The sequence below is a fragment of the Aphelocoma coerulescens genome, chromosome 4 (genome assembly GCF_041296385.1).
Source record: "Aphelocoma coerulescens isolate FSJ_1873_10779 chromosome 4, UR_Acoe_1.0, whole genome shotgun sequence".
Classification (NCBI taxonomy): Eukaryota; Metazoa; Chordata; class Aves; order Passeriformes; family Corvidae; genus Aphelocoma; species Aphelocoma coerulescens.
The window spans coordinates 49,617,885-49,631,374 of record NC_091017.1 but is presented as its reverse complement, the minus strand read 5'-3'; positions in this window follow the sequence as shown (position 1 = coordinate 49,631,374).

Sequence of the window (13,490 nt, the reverse complement as noted above, 5' to 3'; positions counted from 1 at the left end):
TAACCAGCTATTCAGCTGAAAATAAGAGGATAATGAAAGAATGATTCAATGTCCATTTGGAAAGTCAATCAAAGTGAATTTTGATCTATTCTCAAAGGCTTACAAACGAGCTGGAAAAAATCATTACATAAATCCTGATTCACAGTCCCTTTCAGTAATATGGATAGGCATTAAGTATACATGACTAGATTTTTAAGGGAATTTCCAGCTCTTAACAGTCATCAAATGAAATTTTCAAAGGTACCTAAGTATCTAATTCTCACTGGTGCTTATCTGCATCTTCATGAGCCTAAGTACCATAAAAAAATCCATCCTTTGATTATCATCAAGTGCACAAGGAAACTCTCAAAAGCATGTAAATAGCTGGAAGATATTCATTCAGAGGAGAGGAGGTAGCAGGTAGCAGGTAGCAGGTAGAACAGAAGAATAATCACAGAATCACTGAATCAGCTAGGTTGGAAAAGACCTTTGAGGTCATTGAGTCCATCCTATGACCTAACACCACCTTGTCAACTAGACCATGGCACTAAGGTCAAAAATGGCTCAGATAGGAAGTTATATAATATACATTTCCCCCTCCTCACAAAGTCTTTGGTCTTACTTGAGCATAGTCTCCAAATCATAGTATATTGTAGCTTATTTATTCCACTTTCAATTACCCTAAAGATAGAGAAGAAGAAAAGAGAAAAAACTTGTTTCCTGATTCCATTCAGTCTTTTGCGGTCATTTTTTTCCTTTCTATGTCTTGCTCCTTTACGTTATATTTTTGAGAACATATTTATCTCCTCCTGCCTTCACACAGCAGAAATGTTGTTTCTTTTCAGAAGAGATTGTTCTTCCCAAAATTTCAATAGCTTCCTTTCTTCCCAGAATTCAGCTAACTTCTTTTAAACTCCATTTTTTTCTGGAAGATGGAAGTGTATCAGTGTTCCAGATATCATTTGAAAATGACATGCAAATTCCTGCACATTCCTTAAATTTAGAGACATGAAACTCTGTTTACCAACATGCTGGTTTGGGCTGGGATAGAGTTAATTTTTTTCACAGTGGCTGGTTTTGTGTTGAATGAGGTGTTAGTAATATTAGTGGGGTTTTTGTTATTGCTGAGCAGGGCTTATACAGAACCAAGACCTTTTCTGCTTTTGGTACTGCCACACTGGCGAGGAAGTTGAGGGTGCATGGGAGGCTGGGAGGAGACACTGACAGGACAGGTGACCCCAACTGACCAAAGGCATATTCCAGACCATATGGCATCATGTCAGAATATAAACTGGGGGAAAGAAGGTGGAAGGTGGGGACATTTATCTTCCCAAGTCACCGTTGCACATGATGGGGCTCTCTTGGAGATGGTTGAGCACCTGCCTGCCCATAGGAAGCAGTGAATTAATTTCTTGTTTCCTTTGCTTGTGTGTGCAGCTTTTGATTTCCCTATTAAACTGCCTTTATCTCAACCCATGAGTTTTCTACCTTTCTGGTCCTCTCCCTGATCCAGCTGGTGGGGAGAGAGTGAGTGGCTGTGTGTGGCTTGGTTGCTGGCTGGGATTAAACCAGTCTACCAAAATTCAATATCATCTAAGGAAAAACAAAACTAAATCAAAGCCAGAGTGCTAGGGGAAAAAAAAAAGGAAGAAAATAAAAACTATACTTGATAGATTGCATCAACAAAGTTCCAAATTAATCTCTACTCTTATCATGCAACTATAATGCTTTGTTTCATCACACTTGGATGCTGATTCTTCTTGGATAACATTTTCTGTCTGTGTAAGTGAAAGAAATTACTTTTTACAGTTAGTGTGAGAAATTATGGTTATGGTTATAGACAACAGAAAATAAAAAAAAAGGAAGTGTTTGAAGTCATCACTGAGGAGACACAGAAGCCTTTCAATTACTCAAACTCACAATATAGCTATCATCATGGATTGCAGACTTCAGCTTCCTGGCACATAAATCAAAACAAAAGCGGACTTCAGCTGCTCACCTATAAGCACCAAGTGCCATATGGGACCTGCTGAAACATCAGCATGAGGTTGGCAGATACAGTACAGAACCTATGGGAAGCTCACTCCCTCCTGGATATCTATCTTGAGACTCAGCGGTAGACCCCACAGCACCTAAGAGGCATTAGATATACAGCTCAGGCAGGGGAAGAAATCTCAGGAGTCTTCAGTGCTGGTAAACTCTGCAGATTTTCCTTCTGACAGGAAACTGTAGCAATGCACTCAAATTGGGATGATACCTGAGAGTTATACCAAAGCCTTAATGATAGAGGAGGCAGAAGAAACACAGATGTGTAGGATTTTTCTAAAACTAAATAAAAGCTTCTAAAAAGTGACTCAAAATAAAGAATTTTTAATGAAAATTTTGAGTGTTTGTGATATTGTTTAGAGAACTTATAGAATCACTTTGGGTTTTGTAAACAAGAGAAAAAAAATGAGAATAAACTAAACCTCAGGTAAATAAGGTTAAACTTAGAGAATTGACAAAATGCTTTTCTCAGACAGATAGTAGAACAGAAATTCTGCTTTTCCTATCATTAGTTCTGTGTTGAGGAGTATAGCATTTTACATACAAAAAAACCATTGATAATGAAATACGGAATATTCAGCTTCATCTGTAAACTGTCTTTTTTTAATGAGATCATCCAGACCTCAGGTTAGACTTTAATAGCAAAGACACTAAACCATTTGGGCTTATAATGGGATGATAGATTCACTATTGTAGGATTAGTAGAATTAGTAATGGATTAGTAATAGTAGAATTAGTAATGAATTTGCAACTGAAGAATGTTTTTAAAACCTCTCTAGCCGTATTTAAATCACCGATTCTCTGAAGATGCTGTCTCTCTATTGACTACACAAAGCTTTTGTTCAGGCTACAAGAAAGAGACAAATCAAACGCCAGGGATTTATTTCATTTTACATAAAGCTTCAGTATCTACTTTACTTTGCATGTTTTACAATCCAAAATTAATAGTTTCTCTAATCCTCTAGTCTTTGACAAGTACAAAATACAATGAAATTATTATTTTCCGCTTTTTACAAACTGTTTTACAACTGTTTATATTACTTCAGATTACTCTTATCTAAAATACTATTCTAAATAATGGTAAAAACAAATTAAAGCTAATCTTCTGCCTAAATCATCATTGCTATGGACTCATTGTCAAGATGACTACCTTAAACTTTCAAAATTTTGAACTGGAAAACAATTTACTACAAACTGACAAAAAAACTGGGGGATAAGAAAAAGTCTAAATATGAACTATTACCAGAGGATAAATGATCATATCTACATGATTTTTTAAAAGTGGAGGTGAAAATAACCAGAAAAATAACTTCAGAATACATAGCACTTTTCACCTATAGTATACCTAAAACAATTTGACAGTTAAGTTTTATTAGCACCACCACAATCTGAAACTGTGTTTTTTCTTTAGAGATGAATGCAAAAAGATATTAAGAAACCAAAATATCCCAGCTAAAGTGACGTTCTGATGCAAATTTATTAATTAGGTGTCTTTAAATTGAAAATATTTTTATTTAAGCAACTGAAAAATCTTTCCAATGCTCGTGGTATCTATCCAGCCTTTTCTACTTAAAGTCCTTTTAATGTCTGACTAATTGATAGTCAGGTGCAAAATTAAAGCCTCACACTCTGTCTTGCCAATTCAAGGCATACATAAAATTTGATTCAAACAGAATAAGCCACCACATTTTACATTAGAAAGATGTCAAAGTCCTAGGCCTTTTCTAATAAATAACTCCGGCATTTACAACGAAAGGGGAACAGCAGAGCAATAACAATTTGTCTGGCATCAGTCTGTTCAAAATTCCTTCGAAGGCACATTGAGAGGGAAGTCTGCAGCACAGTCCCCCAGGAGGCATTGGCATGTTTCATTATGACAGTCCTTGGCAGCTCATCATTTCTACTCAGGAAGTGATCGGCCCCTTCTAGCAACCAAACTAATTTGTTTCCTATTCCAGCTTTTAGATTCCACACCCTCTGGCCTTGTTCTTTTCTCTCCAAAGCATCCTAGGCAAACAATCCCATCTGGACTAGATGCTGGGCTGTCCAAGCCAACCCTTAACAAAGGGCAAATATGCACCATACCCAACAGCACCTACTGTGCTGCTGTGAACACAAGAACTTGAAGGGAAAAGGGATGGCAACCACTTTCTTCGATGGTTAAAGATTGTTCACTAAACTGCATAAACATCTGTCAAATGGTTTAAGAGGAAAGCAGGCTTGACAGATATTTTTAATATTCTCTTTTAATGAAATGTTAATGTCATTAAATTCATCACTTTTTCAGCCTTTCAGCACAACAAGCTTTGAGCTACCTTCAGAACAGTGCTCCATGAATGGAGACCCAGGATAGCTTTCTTCATTTAAATTTTGATCAGTCTGAGTGTAATTTCTATGATGCTTCCTTAGCTAAAGTTCTGAATTAAATTACATTGATTTGTATCAACTTGGTATTAAGTATGCAGGTGCAATTAAGCCACAACACTAAGTTTCTGTACTGAAATGAGAAACTTTGCATAAGTAATCTTTCACTGATATTGCCACAATGAAAATTGTCTGCCTTTAGCCAAATAAAAACCATGAGATGCTCCTCAAGAATGGTTTGAAAGTCAAAGTCAAAACATTCCTGCCAAAATAGACAAGAATCCTGTTCAGTCACATTTTCCTTGGTAAGTAGGATATAGGAGCTTAGTACCTGGGGTAACTCATTCATTGTGACATACCTGTTCCAGAAAAATCAAGCATATGCTTGTCCCTAATTACTGGAATTTTATTCAAGGTCTTCGTATGTTCTTGTTTTCTTCTGATTAATTTTAACAGATTATTTCAAAAATAGCTATTTTTACCCAAATGTTAGAGAAATAACCATGAGAAATGCTACAGTAATAATCCATGCAAGGATACCCAACACTATTAATAGTTGTTGTTGGGAATTGCTAACGGGCTTAATGAAGGTGATGGAGACTGTACACCTCATTTCTGTGATCTAGGAACAGGAGCTTCTGTGTCACTACTCAGCCTTTCCATCATTATAGCATATTTATATGTTTTTTCTCTGCAACTTTTTAAACTGTATTTAGTAGATTCACTGATAAATGTCTGGTCTGTGCCAAGAAGACACAAAGAAACCATTAAAATTCACACTCATGTAGTGTTTAATTTAAATCTGTAAGTGCAGTTGCAGCTATCTGCACAGTTACTTTGCCTGATCGTAGAAGAGGAGGAGGACGCTTAGCTTGAATCTGAGTCTGAGAAAGGATTATGATTCTGCACACAGGTGAAGGATTTTTTTGCCAAAAGAAGATCTCTAAAATGGCATTCCCCAGGACTACCTTTCTCTTGGCACCTTGATCATCAAGGAAGCACACACAACAGGTGCAGCAGCAACTGAAAAACAAACACAAATGTATGATCCACAATACCCTGTTAACAATTCAACAATACTTCACCCAGTCCCAAGAAAACTCCTCTTAAGAATGACATGGATTAAAAAAACTCAGCTAAACTGTAGAACCTACCAAGCCTTATTGTCAATATTTTTATTTTTGTTAGGGTTTTTTTCTAACTAAAAATCTGTTGTATTGATACAGCCCTTTGAAACTGAGAGTTGCTCAATTCCACATGAATTCCACAATCATTAATCATGAACATGACAGCAAAGCTCCTTGGACCATAGGTTGTGCCTTCCTCTGTATGTAATGCAGACAGTCGATGAATAATAGACACCATCACATGTCTTAAGTCTTTTGAGTTTGCTATATAATTTCTCCAGGCATAAATGTTGCACAATAATCATCAAACCTTTTTCTTTACTTTATGCAGATGTAATTTTACCTCCTTTTACAGGGCCGTACTTAGCTCTCTGAACTTTGAAATCTCAGCTCAAACAAAAGTTTGTAATCATTAATCATTTAGAGAAAATATTTTTCACCAGTATTTCATTTCTTTCTGTACCAACATCCTGTTACTCTGCTCTCAATGCAACGACAGCTTGCCCTTGTACAGGAAACACTCAAAAGGAAAAGCTGGGTCAGAAATAGAAACAGCAACAACAGTTTATCTCACCCAAAACTGCACACTTTGGGATAAATTTTATTGCAGTAGGCCTGTGATGTGTACTGCAAACCACCCTTCACCCTCAATATGGTAGTGCCATCCTTAACTGTTTAGGGGGAGTTTTGGTCTTTGAATTCTCTTCTAAAGATCATATCTTTCGAAAAAAAATTGTTAATTTAACCAGTATTTCTAATCTTTGATGCATGATTTTAAATTTAAATAATATATTTATCTGTCTAAACAAATGCATCATGATTCAAAATACTGGTCTGTGTTTCTAAACAGTACAACAGTCTTCAGCTTTTCTCTTCTGTAACAAATGTGGCAAACCTTAACATGATGAGAGGGAGAAAGAGAATGTAATAATGTGACCAAAGCAGTGATGGAAAAGTAATAGCAGTGTGTAGTTACTATCAGTGACCTGATTTCAAGGGAAAGTTCTCATTAAATGCCTGAATCTCCTTAGAGTATATTAGCTGAAAGAAGAGATTCCACAAAAAGAAAATCTCAAGGAACTATGCTTATAGACAGTGCCTCAAAATCCTGAAAAATAAAAATGCAATAATATATCTTAGTTATTCACAGGTATTCACTATTCAGTTGCAGATATAAGATTTACATATAGGATTATAACACATTGTTTCAGATCACTGTTCTTTAGAGATAAAGTCTCTGGTTGCCCTTATGACTCATCTAGATTTGGTTATATAAACTGATCTCCAATCATCCTTTTTCTAAAGTGAATTTCTGCATTATAATAATTAAAATAAATACAGCTCTTGGAAAAATATAAAGCTGTAAAATACGCAGTAATCTCTGTATCTTGCCCAAATTTTGCTTGAAATACACTATGTACCACATCCCAAATCTTGTCAAACATTCAGCAGTGTTAAACCTAAAAATACAGAAATAGCAGCACTCCAAGAGGTCTGATTTTTTTTCACACGGTGTTGTGGCAGCTCAGCTGAAGGGACAATGACCACCTACTGCTGTGGCACCAAATGCAGCTAAACAAAATTTCACTGTGTATCTGCACCTGTATCACATTTTTCATTTACTGCCAGGAAGACTGAAAGCAATTCAAAAAGTTTAAAATTTTATTTAGAATCTAGACCTTTTTTAAAAAAAAAAATTTAGTTATTTCTCTATTGACAATTAATTCTGAATGAAAATAACAACAGACATTGAATATCTTGTCAAACATTTAGGACTCCAGGAGGAGGAAAAGGTTTATAGCTCTTCTCAGAATCTGGGATCATTTTCCATCTCTCTTAAAATCTTTCCTATGGCATTTTTAACTAATCATCTGAGTCTGTTCATCGCATCTTTCTGTGAATTTTTTTTAAAGTATCAGCAGTCTCCAGATGTTGTTCTAAAATTCTACAACCCCTATGCAAAGCCCTGGATCATATAAAATCTTAGTGGATCCTAATTAAGATGTAACCACAAATAGTTTGAAAATGATTGGATTGAGGAATCTGGGTTAAAAGAGATTTCCATGCACTGTCAATAGCTTTGCATCATAATCATAGAATATCATAGAATCACAGAAAATGTGGAGATGGAAGAGACCCATCAGGATCAGTGAGTCCAGCTCCTGGCTCTGCACAGGACACCCAAAGAATCACACCATGTGCCTGAGACAATTGTCCCAATGATTCTTGACCTCTGCCAGGCTTGTGCTGTGACCACTCCCTTGGGGACCCTGCTCCAGTGCTCAACCACCTTCTGGGTGAAAAATCTTTTCTTGATATACAACTTAAACCTCCCTAATAGTTTCATATCTTTTTTATATTGTGGCACACAAAACTGCCTTCAGCACTCGAGGTGAGGCTGCCCCAGTGCAGAGCAGAGAGGGACAATCCCCTCTCTTGCCTGGCTGGTGATGCTGTGCCTGATGCACCCCAGGACACACTGGCCCTCCTGGCTGCCAGGGCACTGCTGACTCTTGTCCAGCTTGCTGTTGACCAAGACCCCCAGGTCCCTTTCCATGACATTGCTCTCCAGCCTCTCATTCCCTGATCTATACACACAACCCGGGTTGCCTCATCCCAGGTGCAGAATGCAGCACTTGACATCGTTAAACTTCTTATGGTTGGTGACTGCTCATCTTTCTAATTTGTTGAGGTCTTTCTGCAGGGACTCTCTGAAAAGTAAACTTCTACCTCAATGTAATTAGAGTCCCATCATTTAAACTTTTCCTGATTTTTAACTTAACTCCTTTGTCAATTTAGTTCTATTCAGTCACCACTTGGCCCTGTAACCAAAGAGTTACAGATTCATCCAGTAAACAAGCTGTTACAACCATCTGATTTTTGACTTTTCAGTGTCCTTCTCCTAGATTACAGTGCAGTAAACGCCCATATCTTGACAAATAGCTACTCATGATATCACTTCATTTCAGTGACATGCATCTTGTTCTCATTGAGATAACTCAAAAACTGTTTTTAATCTTGCTGGTTTGGTCAAAACATCCTCTGCTTTAATTCTCCTGCTAGTTACAGCCTTATAAAGTTGACACAGTTGCCTGATTTTAGGCTCTAGAATAATTTAAGACTTCCTTTTCTACCCTTGTCTTCTTCACCTGTATTGCCTTTCTTTTCTATAATTTCACAGAATCCAAATTACCTCTCTTTGGGAGTTGAACATGACATTATTCTTGCTTTCTTAAAATATTCTCTGTGCTAATTCCTACATACAGTCTTATAAAAAATGAAGAAATAATGAATTTACACATATAGACACAGTTCTTAATCTTCACAAATGTACACAAAAATTAATCCAATGACCTTACCATTGTACTTAATTTCTCTCCATGCATTCAATCTTCATTTTAATTGTTTTTCTTATACCTAATCTCAACTCAGTTTTCTGGTTCTCTTGAAGAAATAAGTTCATCTTTGGGGACTTTTTGAAAAGAGAATACTGTTTGCAAAATTCACCTAATCATATTCAGATTAGAAATAATGCATGCACCTTGTGAAAGTGATTAGCATATGCAAAAAATACCCAGGAAAAGAATACTTCGCATATATTCATCATGTCTAGAAACCTCAAACCTCTTTTGGTGCTCTTCTAGAAACAAACATTTCAATCTGCATTTCTCTTGTTGCAAGTTTGATGATCAATTCTTCCACCTAGGTATTGATTGTGTCTTTTACTTCACAAACTTCAGGTGTATATTTCCTTTCAGAGTGTAAGTATGTCAGTTTACACCTCACAGCTATAGTCATGAAGATTTCAATGAAACAATAAAATAGCAGATAAAAATAATGTATTTCAATGCAGCTCACCATGCATATGATACACAGGACATCTTTTAACTTCATAAAACAACCAATTTATTTCTGCCTTTGGATAATATTATCTTGTGTCTTTTAATACCACAGCTATTCCAAATGCATGAATTAAATGGGGTTTTCTTTAGAAACAGTTCTTTCAGGGTAAAAATTTTAACTGGGGATGATAGTGGAATATTCACAAAAGTTTCAGCACCCGGATCAGTGAGTCTCATCTAGAGGAGAGAATTTTCATTGGAGCTGGCTTCACAACTAACCTCAGACTTAATTCTGTAAATTTTATTCTGTTTTAAGATTTAGTCTCACCTTTACATTGATAAAATAAATGGAAGCATAAATCAAACTTGTATTATAAATCTCTCTCATTTTTCTTGAAGCTACTATCTTGCAAAAAGGCAAATTATAGATTTCTGAAGGTTATTCAAAAATTGTTTGTGAGTTCTGAACTAGGTTTTTTCAGTTTCCAAGCTAAGGTCTATTGCACAGCTACAATGCGGATAATGTGGATAACTGATAACTGTTTCTTTCTTCTGATACAAAAATAACCTTTCCCTCCTCCTGTGAGATTTTTGCAATTTTTTAAAGCAAATAACTGAATTCTTTAAAATATATTTTGCGTCATGATTTTCCAGGGTCATAAGCTATGAAATCAGAAAAATACAAGAGCTGTACACATCTTTTAACATCTTTCAAAATTAACAATAACAATTATATTTTGTTATATCAACTTTGCAAGGTGGCTTTCACCAGGCTTAATGTTACAGTATGCAATTATGGCATTCAGTTTACAGTTTTGTTTTCTTTCTCTTTAAAGCACTTGAAAAGCAACACCTGGGAAATTTCTAAGATTTCATGAAATCTTGGCCCTAAGATGAACACAGAACTCCCACTGATTTTAACAGGTCCCAGATTATCATTAATGCCTTTCAAGAACTCTTATCCCAATAATTTAAATATAAAACCTATATAAAATATATTAATAAGAAGGTACTTTTAATTAATTATACTTTTCCAAAATCTTCAGAGAAGCACAACTTCTGGCTTTCATTTCTCAAAGAGTCTAAGAGACAGGTCCTAGAACTACTGAGTTAGTGTCAGAATCCACATTACTTGCCCTGCACTTGGGGATAAATAGTAATTTTATGTAATAATGGGCCTAAAACTGTTATTTCATTCTGGATTGGGTAATAGTTCATCTTAAAACAAAACAAAATAGTCAAGAAGCTCTCAAAAAATATGTCTTTTCCCTTTCCGTTCTCTAAATAATTAACTTGATGTTACAGACAGCTTAGCCCCAAAAGCAACAAAATAGAATTAAATTTATTTGCAGTGCTTGACAAAAAGTAGTGAGCATATTGAACTAATTTTTTTCTCTGAAAAATCAGAATATATATATATTCTCACCCAGATTTGTACCTTAAGATTCTGAGACCTTAGTTTCCAAAACTGAGACTCCCTCCTCAGACAAAATCACGGAGAATCAAACACAGTATTTTTGACTATGTTTATCACAGAGAGATTGGCCATTCAAGAAATCTTTTTCATGTTATTTCTTTCCTAAAAATCGAGAACAGTCTAAGTATTAAGGACAAATATGGGTGAGCGCCACAATAAATTTTAAAAAAAAATTAGCTGGAGACCTGAGATAAACTCATCTAACTAAACTCTATCCTGGGCATAGGTGAACTGGGGAATGGTGATGTTATACAGAGGCTTTTCCCTCCACTGCACCCAAAGTAGTTCCAAAACAAATTTCCTATTTGTCCTGAAGCAGGCAAGCACACCAGAGAGTGTGTCTAAGAAGAAAGCTTAGCTTCTTGTGTCAGCAAATGAAATGATCATGCTACTGACTAGGCAGCATATCTACCCCACTTCTAGCCCATTCCCTACACTGTGGAACAAATATTCTCTCCTTTTTTCACTGAAGAAGAAATTTCTTTGATTTTATACACCTTTTCTCCTCTACAAGTTCTAACTCTGAGCACCTCTGCCCATAAAGAAAGGGCAGACACCTGGTCACAGTGTGAGCAACCACGCTGGACTGCCACCCACTCTCTGCAGTTTGGCACAGTAGCTCTGCATGTAAAGCAAATCTCACCTATGAAGGCCGGGCTTCCTCTCCCTCATGCTCAGGTTTCTGCCAAAATCCTTCACGTGTAAGTGACCATTGCCTTAGCCAGCACTAACTGATGGAGGAAGGCTCTTTTTCTATTGCCCATAAACTCATCTGGCCTATGACACCACTTCTGTCTTCAAAGTACAGTAATGCAGAGTTACCTTGCCCTGACAGTAAATTCAGGGTGCATTTTCAACCAGCTCTTACTTTTGATAATTTGTTGAGGCAATTATTAAAACTCATCATTAAAATAATTTAAATAAGTTACATAAACCAAGACATGCTGGTAGATACCAAAACACTACCCAAATACCCTAATTAAATGTTGTCAACCTATGTGTAGCTGTTAACTGCTAATATCTTTATGTAGGTGAAAGGACACTCAATATATAAAGCTGTTAAATACTTCACCTAAATTAAAAAGTAAATTGCTTAGCCAGAATTAAAACCCAATCATTCAAGAACTTGTCCACGTCTTGTTCAACTATGGTTCAAATTCTTTCTCAATGAAGTAGCAGAGTACTTCGGAGGAGCACAGTAAAATAACTTGTGGTGGCAAAGAAAACCTCTCTAAACTTTTCTACAGAACTCTGTCTTTAGTTGCAGAGAAAAAAAACTTAATCCCTGCTAAAAAGAAACTTTATAGTATCTGCTTTTCTGGTCATGAACTTTTTATCCAATATGATGTTGTTCTCATTGATTCATTAATTCTATGGAGCTGCATGCAGGTTTGCATTCATTATTTTACCTGTTTTGAACTAGAATAGGTTACAAGGGTCAAAATCTCTATTTGAAAAAAAAACCCAAACAACAAACAGCATATGAGATAAGGCTGTACACAACAGCATTTGATGTATTACATCTCACTGGTATCTGACAACCCTTACTCCCTGGTGACGCAATTCTTTTCTAATAATTTAGTCTCAGTCTATTAAAAGACAATTACAGATAATGCAGCCAGGCAAGTGCTGAAGGATGTCTAGAACAGTACTTGTAGAAAGGTTATCAAAACACAATTCTCAAAAAAGAAGTGTGTTATTGGTTTTTTAATCATTTCAGATAGAGACTGCTATATAGATTTTCTAAAGGATTGAAAATAACTAGAAGAAGCTGGAAATGGATTTCCCCCTTGCAACTTCATAATTCATAATAACAGATTTTTATATATATGATATATATTTACTGTTAAGTAAAGAATATAGCTAGCCATTCAGAAGTCATCTTGTAATATGTAGAGACTTGATAGACCTTCAAATCTGTTGTCATTTTGAATGTTACCAGACTTCATACTTCACTCAACTCCAGATGAACAATTATTTCCACATTTTGCATAAATTAATACAAAATCAGAAGTATTCTTTGAAGCTTTTGTTCTGTGCTGCTATCATCTGGGCTTTTAGTTATGAGCTGACCACAGAATAAAATAGGACTTTTAGTAGCATTCTGTTTCAGAAAACATTTCCAACAGAAGGGATTAGGTTGCCCTTCTGAATCTGAAAATCAAGGGAACTTAGAGCATGCTTACCTTTTTATTTTGATACGCATTAGCAATGTTTGGAATCATGGTTGCCACTGCAGATGGAAATTTAAAGAAATCACCCCTGCTCAATAAGTCTCAGAGACAACAGATGTACTGCCATCCCATTGTCTTTAACCACATAGGTCAACTTCACTGTCCAGCTCCAAAAGGGGCTTTTTCAAAAAAAAAGCTTCTCTGATGTGTGATAGGATCTGTATGTAAAGGATTTGTACAGTCAGCTGATCTCCTTGCCCAAAATGTTGGCATATCACTACAGAAGCCGCCGTGGGTTTCAGCCCGTAGCGGCCATAGCCAGGCGCGCTACAGCAAGCAAGGAGTCTGCACACGTCCCATTTCCTGTTGCTAGCCAGTATCTACCAGTCAAAGCAGTGATTTTAAATTATTGTAGTCTTTGAAATATATTGAAAAACTTTTCAAAGAGTTTTTTCAAGATTGGTGCAGATGTAAACCTAAA